Source organism: Arctopsyche grandis, chromosome 6 (genome assembly GCF_051622035.1).
Source record: "Arctopsyche grandis isolate Sample6627 chromosome 6, ASM5162203v2, whole genome shotgun sequence".
Taxonomy (NCBI): domain Eukaryota; kingdom Metazoa; phylum Arthropoda; class Insecta; order Trichoptera; family Hydropsychidae; genus Arctopsyche; species Arctopsyche grandis.
The window spans coordinates 24,915,969-24,926,765 of NC_135360.1; positions in this window are offsets into that span (position 1 = coordinate 24,915,969).

The window sequence follows — 10,797 nt, forward strand, 5'->3', positions numbered from 1 at the left end:
TTAGCATCGAGCGAATCGTGCACAAATGCGACGTGATCATATTTGATGCAAATATCTCACTGTTGCTAACGAAGTATTCACTCAATACAATGATAGCTGAAACGCGGGTATATAGCGTTGAAGAAATACATATGTACATATGTATGTCAGATAAATCAAATACATAAATTTCAAAGAAGTCAGAATTATTCTATTGAGTCTTTCAAACATCTCCAAAAGCTCCGTTTAACTTTCAGCGTACGCAGATCATTGCTATTTTATTTTCGAAGTTTTCTTAATAAAAGGTACGATTTAAACTATGTTGAATATGGTCGAGTATTTCGGGTGGATGATAGTTGAAAATTTTTTTCCAGAAACTTTTAATAGAGTACTATGAGGTAGTATACCAAATTTGGTGTTCCTTAGTAGGAAACTATAGATTTTCTTAGATAACAAACAGACTCCCATGTTATCGCACTATCCTGTTAACGCGGGTCAATTTTTTTTCACTTGATTTGATATATTCATTCTTCAGTTGCTAACTAACCTAACCTAACATTATTTCGATACGTGGACTTGCAGCAATTCCATGAAACACGCAAGCGATTGTAGAGATTAATTGAATATATTACAATGCCTTTAACGGTGAGCCACAGCGAGTAATTAGTGGGAAATCTAACTTAATTGTTGTCCAAAAAATCGGATGCCTCCTCTCCTTTTCTCGCAAATCAAAATTTTATTGATTTTATATAATATATGTTTACCTACATTGTAGAATGTGTTTAGTATTGTAGCGTGGACGTGTGGAGGGGTTTCCGAGATCAGAGTGAAAGACGCAGCGGTATTTATATAGGTAGTTTATTGTTGTTCCGTCGATGAGCCAACTCCGAATGAAGCATGTAACAAAACTGCCGAATATTTATACACATCGTGTACTCTCAGCACTGATAGCTGATTGGTCGATGAATCACGAGACCTTATTGGCTGTTGTATACAGCTTGTTCAAACTTTGTGGCCTTGTTTAGCGCGAACGCGTATTCAGGCAATTAAATATGTAGTTATACTAAACCAGTCGTCCACGAGCACCTATTACTCAATCTCTACTTTACATTATTTATGTAGTTTAATATTTAAGTTTCGCTATGGATATCGCTTTGGGGCAACCTGTTTTACCATTTATGGTAAAAGTTAAATATATGCAATTAAAAATTATAGTATTCGAAAGATTAGTATTATATGTATGTATTTAATATTATATTTTAGGCAGTATCAGTATATTGGCTCTAGAAATTTACAATATGTTTTCGCAACGAAGCTCGTTTTCCACTCGAGATTATTATTTTTTTCTTTGCAAACATCCAAGTTATAAATTATGCATGGAAAAGTATAGGTGTAATGACGATCCGGATAGGAGAGAGGGTAGAACTGTGTTCAAAAGAGCCGCTTTCACGGTTTGAGTTATCGGGTGTTTGCCTCGTTTTCTCGACGATAAGTACGATTGTAGAGGGTGGGAGGAGTCGGGGGAGGTAAGGAGGGTAGAACCACAATGATGGATCGTACAATTTCAAACAAATAAGTAAGTTGAGGAGGCTCTCTATCATTAAAGTAATGCGACTTTAATGCCCGACCTTGACCTATATGGGAGCTACAACACCTTTCAAGTCTAAAGTATGTCGAGACGACCCCGACAAACAATTCATACTGTGAATAAACACCGAAAACTACAATGGATTTCATTTCAAATGCGTATTGCCGAGTGTACTTTGTTCGGCTGTGTTGGAAAATTCATTTCCACGGTGAGAAAATCTCGTTTCGTTTTATTGTAATTTTATTTACCCGCGTATACATTATTCAAACCTTTGAGGGAATGTGGGGCGATGCGAGTCCGGCGTTGGAGCGGTTTCTCGTGCCTTTGCAATGGTAAATCAATACGGAAGTAAAAACTAACGGTACGACAATTCAAGAAAGTTCTAGGTGTGTACTTAACCACCTGGAGAAACGCCTCGAGGTACGTTTTTGCTTACTCTCGCCGCAAACACACTGTTCAACTCAATAATGAGTGTGCTCGAGCGAAAAGTTTAGGAAATCGATATCAAAGTGCTCTGTAGACACGGTTAACTTGATCTACTAATTAGAGGTGCATTTACATATTTACAATGTAGTTTAAATTGATTATAAAATTTTTTTAGATTGATAAGTAAAATTGACCAGCTAAAATGAAACTGGAAAAGTTGTTACCCACGTAAATACTAGATTGAAATATCAACAGGTACAAATATGTACAGTGTTTGTAATATAAAATGGGAATGGTAATTAGAAATCTGATTCGCATAAGACAGTTAATAGGGCTCGTTTATAGTGATTTGTTGAATACTAAAAGTTTGTAATTAAGGTCGGTGAAAAACAATATCTACCATTTTCATTAGACCTAAAAAGAGTGAATTTGATTAAACTGTATATTGTATATTGTATATTGAATTTTTATTTTTAATAGCTTTTCGTTGTTCATGAGGCATGTTCTCAAAAACGTCTTTATCTCGTATTTATGTACTTATTAATCTAATGATCATTTCGCTTTTTTTTCTTGTTGTTTGAAACGAGAAAAACATTATTGTATAATTTTTTTTATAATTCTTAATAATCCTTTTTTTTTCACAGATATTTGGCTTTTGAAGCTTTTAATTCAAAAACTAATATTGCTGTGCCTAAAATGAGTAGTGGAATCAATAGTCAGACGTATTTTTCTATTGGTTGTGATTTTAATTGCTTATATATATATATATATATATATATATATATATATATATATATATATATATATATATATATATATATATATATATATATATATATATATATATATATATATATATATATGTATATATATATATATATATATATATATATATATATATATATATATATTTATATATATATATATATATATATATATATATATATATATATAAACAAAAACCATTATCATATTCTAGTTCAGTGGTTCATATTTACTTTATTTACATATGTACGTAGTAACAATAGATGAAGTTTTTTTTCCTGAGTCACTTCCATCACTGAAAACCAGGGCTGTGGAGTCAGTTCAAAATTTACCGAGTCAGTTGATTTTTTACGACTCCAGCTCCGACTCCACAGCCCTGGTGTAAGCAGTCAATTTTATCCCCATTTCAATACACAAACATTCAAATTTGCATTTAGAAATAAAATGAATAATTTCAAATATCTAACGACCCTCAAAATTACCAATTCTCTGTTTGAATTAGGGTAATTATTAACCCTCGTTATTGTCAAGGTTATTACCGTTCACACACTAACATTAACCATTCCCCAAAATTGAGCAATTTGTGCGTAAGTACAAGGTATAAGTTTAATGGAATAATTTGTACTCAAAATTTATTATATTTCACTTCGTAGTACATAGTATGTAACATAATTGTATATGTTATAGTTTCTTACGAAGTGTTTGAAACTATACTACATAAAAATTAATTTGCTAAATTTTACTACATTTCATAATACGTACATATGTACATACATACATACATACAAACATATATGATATTTATTATGTAATTTAAAATTGCGTCATAATATGCCTTCGAAGCGACAGGAAACTTGAGAGCTCTTGAACAATGTTTACAAACAAACTTCTTCAATATCGATGTCTAATGACTTGTTCGATGGGACTCTCCTTGAAAATTTTCCACATAAAGTAAATGTACATATGTACATATATTTTAATAATAAGGCGATTAAAAAAAAGTACAAAACGATCCAATATCTTATGTTAACACAAGTTTATATTATATAATACATATGTATAAACTTGTAGATATTAGAAGAGAGTTCGCCATACTACTAGTTAACCGGCGGTCAATCGAATCACGTATAACTTGGGTAACAATTCGATCGAGCTTTCGCTTTCGTGAGTTAGACAACCGCCGTTAAAAGTTGGGTCTCGGGTAGGTAGGGCAGGTGGAGCTTTTCACGCGAAATTTCATTAGCGATTCACGCACAAAATAACCAAAGGGTGCTTAATCTTTCTTTTGTCTCGAGCCTCTCCACCTCTACCCTTCCCGTCGCTTGGCAATTATACGTGACCCTCACCTTCTTTGGAGTACGAGTGCTCATTGTACCCAAAACTCTAAAGCCTGCCTCCCTCTCCACTTCACCAGTGCACGGAAATTATTTGACATCAATTTCAACTTGACCTATGTTGAACATAAAACGTGCCTATGTTTTTTTTTTCATAACATATATTTCTTCAACACGTGCCTTTTATAAAATGTTTTGTTTAAAAAATATTAAAGGGAGAGGGGCACTGAAAACCAATCTGCCTAGGGCGCTATATATGTACATGTTTTAACGGTAATTACTAAATAAATAATATGTGTTAAATAACTTTTTTTTTATTTTTACTATTATGAATTAATAAATAGTAAACCCAACCTTTTAAATAAGCAAAGTGCTCGCTTAAAATTTCCGGATTTGCAAAGTGTTCCATTGTAGAAAAAGTTGGCATTGTATAAATATATAATTTAATATATTTATGTATTTAGTATTTGTAAAAAAAATGTTCGTATGTACTTACTAATATTTACATACATTTTAATCACAGTCATTTTGCGCAATTTATGCAACCTGAACGCGTTGCACCGTTGACCCAAAGTGAGCTAATTATCCTTGAGAATTACCTCACAAACCTAACCTGTTGCTAATATGGAGTGTAGATTTTTTGTGTAAGTAAAACATATGTATGTAGTGTGTTATGTAAAATAAACGGTCAATATTCACGTATGTGTTACAGTTAAAGTGTTACATCTTCCAGTTGTAATATATTTTGACTATTTGGAATGTATTCCATTTAACCTGCTACCAACTGCCGTTACAATTGAAGTGCATATTTTTAGTTGTAATGTATGTTGACTAGTTGAAATATATTCCGTCTATTCCACGTAATTCAATTCATATGGCGAATTACATTCCAACTGGTTAAAATATATTACAAGTAAAAATTCAGTTCAACTATAAGTTTGTACCAGGTGAGATGGAGAGGCTAGGTTTTCGTGAAAAGGTCACTCGACCAGTAAATTAAGTTGGAAAGTCACATTTTTGTTTTGAACACATTCTTAGAGCTATCGTAATATGACACTCATTATCTTTATTCGTAATACCCAGCAATTATTTGCGCATTATTTAATTCTAAAGCATTCTTAAAAACATCAGAGCTGTCAACACTCAACTGTTATATTAAAACTGGCGTGCATTGTTGAAAGTATATTTGCGCTTGTAGAGATATTATTTACTAGTTGAATTATATTCAATATAAATTACCTAAACCGCCAGTTGGAATATATTAAAACTGAAAATATACTTTAACTGTAACATATACATAATACGCATCGTGTAGAAGCTTATGCATTAATCTCGATTCAAAAACTTAAAGAAAAATTAAACAAAATAAAAAATCTCGGCCTCGGTAGAGCTTTGAATACCTGCCCCAGGACGAGCGTAGAGGGCAAACGCCCCATGGGGTGGCCGGGGTGGGGTGGCTATATATCTATATAGCTATGTGCAAAATACGTCGTAGTAGTATATAGTAGTAGTAGTAGTAGTAGTAGTAGTAGTAGTAGCAGCTCTACTCCTACGTGATTGGCCTCTATATTCGCATCGCAGGTGGCCGCGCTCCCGCGAACAACCTGTCTGCTTGGAAAACCTCCACAACAATAACATGATCTATTATTTTTAATTTGTGCGAAAGACACGACATTTTCATCAACCTCTCGGCCCGTAATCGCTGGTATATTTCAGTGGCCTAAACCGACCGGGAATATTTCGACGGCCAGATTTTTCCGCTAGCCTCGCCTCGTCTCGATCCACGAGTGAAATTTCCGCTTTTGCGACTTTTTCACTTTTCATTCCGAGCGAAGGCGTTGCGAGAAGAAAATAGTGAGGATAATAAAATACAACTTTCGGTCGTTTTTTCGGCTTATCCCGCCTACCTATCTACCTGCACGAACCTTACATGTAAGGTGACTTTGAAATAACGACTATAATAGCGTGACTTTGAAAAATAAATGAGATATATGTACGATAAAAGATTCGCATTCGAATGATAAATTCGCACGATGCAGTGTTTTTTTTTTTCACTTTCTCGCTCTATCTACTCGATTTTAATATTTTGTATTTTATTATAATATAGTTCGATATTTATTCATTACGAGAATGTCACCTTTAGATTCTAACGAAAAGAGCAATTAATTTTATCTTTTATTTTAATAAATGTACATTTTACAAAGGATTTTAATTGTATATCTACTAATAAAACAATGCGGGCGAATTTTCTTTAAATTTCAAAAGCACAAAAAAAACCTTCTATTGTTTATTCTTATTTTTTAATTTAATTTAATTTTTATATATAGAATTGAATTTTATTATTATTTGAATTTTTTTTTTTAATTAATATAGCCGTTTCATATAACAATTTTTTAATAACGTACTCGAAAATATTTTCTAGTTATGTATAATCAGTAGTCACCGGAGCCTGAGGGGGCCGTGTATTGTTCAAAGGTTGTAAATGCATTGTTAAAGGTTTGACGAATAATGGATAGCACTGTGACTATCCTACCTCTAATAATCAGTATAATTTAGTGTCAAAATTAACGAGGAATTAAAGTAAAATCCGCATATTTGAAATCCAGTCGATTTTCTTTTTATTTTATTTTATCAAATACCAAATTTGATAAAATAAATAAATTTGACAAAAATTCCTTGCCTAGTTAGGTTTTTGAGATAATTTTCACGGAGATTTGAAACCGTGGGCATCTTTCTAGAATTCCATTCTAGTTCAACGGCCAATCGAATCGAATAGAATTCCATTCTATGTAGTTCAAATCCCAATTCTACAAATTGGGATTGCAACGTTTCGTAACACGTTCAGCCGCATAAAAAAATCACTCGCGTGCGTAGAATGTGCCTACTTCAAAAAAATATTTTTTTTTTATTATTTTTTAATATTTAAATGCACTTTTACCTTTGATCTCAATCTAAATTCTTTTTAGAGTTTTTTCTCGAAGTTCATAAGGGTCTCTATAATTTGTATTTATCGCGTTCTTTCAAACGGGTCGATGCAAGGTCGAGAGATCCAGTATGGACTGGAGATTATTATTGCGGCGTACACTCTCGTTTATCCGGACAGATTTTTAAGGTCGAACTTTGGGGTCTGTCGGAGGGTGAACAACCCTCGTAAAGGGTGAGTTATGCCCTAACTCGGCTCACGGTATGGTCAAGGCCGCGCCCTATAATAAAGAATATATAAAGAGGCTGCAAAACTGGGGAAATGGATCGGCGAAGGGCATGGAAATAAAAGCATTACAAATTTACCGGCCGAACGATAAACGCATACTTCATAATATAACAACTTTCGACGTTCGGTGTGTCTGTGTTGGATGAAATTTTCCAACAATAATTCCCTTGATAATTCAACCGGAATCATTCATTAATAAAAGTAGATATACATATGTATCTGCGTCCGAATCATTAAAATCATATTGTATTTTTCTTTCGCCAATCGAGACAGAAAATATAAAAATTTTCTTTCGAGAAAGAGTACGGGGAGAAATGTAATGGGGAAAACAACTTCGTGGAAAATTGTTTCTCTTGGAAAATCGCTCATATGGGGATCGACCTCTTCGGAAAATTAATTAAAACATAATCTACTTACCAACGTAATACGATTCGCTATGACGTCGACGTAGATTCTTATTTACATACAAACTCATAACTCTGACGTCAAAGCGAAATTGAATAAAAAATCGATTTTACGTATGCAATTTTTAGCCACACATTGACTAGACAGCTATTTAAAATTTTATTTAAAAAAATCCATATCAATCATTATTGTATCCATTATTTGCTCAATTCATATTAATATCGCGATTATACATAAAGGCGACCAACTTTCCCCTCGCGGCTAATATATTCGAATAGGCATATGTATGTATTTCTAAGTCAAAACTTCCTCTATCTGTTCCTGGTTTAGACGAATAATATGAGATTTTTAGATTTGAAACCTGCCTAACGAATGTCAGGGTAGTTATGGTCGCTAGGCATAAACAAAACTGATAAGCATAGTCGAGTTTGGGAAGCGGGACTAATTAACTGTATTAAAACGTTACCGATGGAATTGAAACTCAAGAAAACAACCTTCACAATTCAATCTCCTAGCAGTTTACCCTGGAAAACTACGCCTCTAACAAACCCACCTCTGCCGTAATAAACTTTAATGTGTTTCCACCCCATACCTTGCCTCCAGTGCCAGATCTTACCCTCTCAACCACCCACCACAACCCACTCCCCCTCCACTTCTCCCATCCTCCCCAACCTACATCTATCATACAAGGTACACATGCATCGCAATTTCATTTTCCACGGCTACATATGTATGTATGTATATGAATACATGGGCCAAGCAACCACTCTCGTCTAGAAAGCTCTCGCATACATGTACTTTTGCAGTATTCAATACGAACGGAAAATTGGTTCACCTTCTTAGAACTCTCTCTGTGGCAGGTAGTAGTTGTAGTTAGTTGTGTTTTAAAAATTCGTGCTTTAGTTTCACATATTATTATTATAATATACCTATGTAAATATATTAATCCGTGCCCAATATCACTTAGTGGCCTGAAAAGCTAGCATGTTCACTTCACTTGACACTTTTGCGTGTCGTGATAATATATAGGTAAATTTGCAAATTGCTCAAATATTATAAAGTCGTTCATTGTTTGGCATTATCGCTAATTCGGTTAAGTAATTATATAAATCTATCGAATTATACGTCGTTAATATAATACTATTATGTTTTAATACAAATCTCTACCGAAAGTCTTGTACATTATGTAAAATGTTTACGTTTCTTATGTTTTTAATTGATATTCATAAAAATAATAAAAGTGTGAATGTTTTTTTTTTATTAAATAATTTTTAACATGCGTTTATACATATTTATAAAATATTAAGACGTATAATTTATCATTAATGTTTAAAAATATGGATATACGGCGATGATAAAGTTTTTATTTTAGTAGAATTTATCTTCAATAAAATATATAAAACATTGGATGTTTTAAAAAAATTATTGGTTTCGATATTGCTGATTTGATAGTGAAATATTAAGTGAAATCCTATACAAGATCGAAACTGTCATGATGATTAATCATACAGCTGATTGAAAAAGACAAATTATACAGCTGCCAGATTGTTAAATCTAGTCCACTGAACTAACTACTACATATGTACATATGTATGTATGTTTAGACACTCAAAGCTCTCCTTTGCGGCATACTATACATATGTATGTACATAGGACTCAATTAACCGTATCATGGGCATGACTGTCATTGCAATTATATCAGCATCCCACAATTTTAATGCATATGTATTATATATTATAATATACCTGTATTTATATGCCAGTGTTGAATCAATCTTATATAATATAAGGCAGACCTAAAAAGCAATATTATATAATTTGGCAAAAGCAAATATTGAATTGTCACTCAATATTATATACACTTTGATAGTTATATTCTTCGATAAAATATCCGTGTTTGAGATAATTGACGAGGGTGATTAGAAGACGCCTAGCAACAACCTTTGCCTCGGATATCGAAATCCTCAATTTATTTTCGATTAAATAACGAAAACGAAAGCCTGATCACATCACGATCAGATGTTTACTGAGCTGATTACTACCAACATATGTATGTACTATACATAAAATTTGTATAACCATAAATTGTACATATTATATAATATAAAATGAAGTGAATTTAATCGATCGCTCGTATTACATTGTAGAAATGTTTTCTCCCAACTTTTCCACAACAGGCGGATTTTCGAAACGAACAACGCACGCTCTTTTCTTTTACTTAAGGGTCACTTAAGCGGAGCGAAATCGAGCCCCGAACGGATAACGGGAGAGACAGTCGTAGGACAGAGCATTCGTAACGTGGCGTGAAACAATCCCAAGTATTTCCGAGCAAGTGCCCAGGTTTTAGACAAATGCCTCCTGACCGTATATAGCCGAGATTAGTCGTTATCCTCACATTCGAAACGGTCGAAGCGTGGAAAAGTCCCAGGAAAATCCCCCTCCCACTTCCCTCCCCTTGTGCCCCATCCCCGGGGACTTGTTGCAGAGCGTTGGCCTTTCGACATGCTGACGACCGTACCTGTGTCTTTCCTATATTTTGTGCTATTTAATCAATGCTAAAATACCTTGATACGTGTTCGGTACTTGCGATTTGTGCGAGCTTAAAACATCGAGTTAAAGAGTATGTGTGACGTTTGATATAAAATATAAGTAGGCCCTATATACATATGTACATCATTTTTGTCACAAAAAGCATTTATACATTGCGATTTTTTAGCAGTTACCTATTACATAAAGGTTAAAAATGTTAGTGATATTTTTAAGATTGCAATCAAACAATGATTAGTATTTAATATACAGCCGTATATAGCCGAGTAAAAATTGGTTTTAGCCGAAAATATTATATGTACTCAGTTATATGACAGCCTTTACCTGCATCGAATCTTATTTACAACAAATAGCTGAACCCGGCATGCGCTGCAATGCCACAATAACGCATGCAATTCCCGTTCCCGTTCCCGAGTTAAAGTCGCGGTAATCTGACATATCTAGCGTTTAACAGCGAAAAAATGCAGGCAGCGAACACATTTGAAATTTATTTTATTTTATTTATTTATATATATTTTAGCTATCAAGCTAATTTAAACATA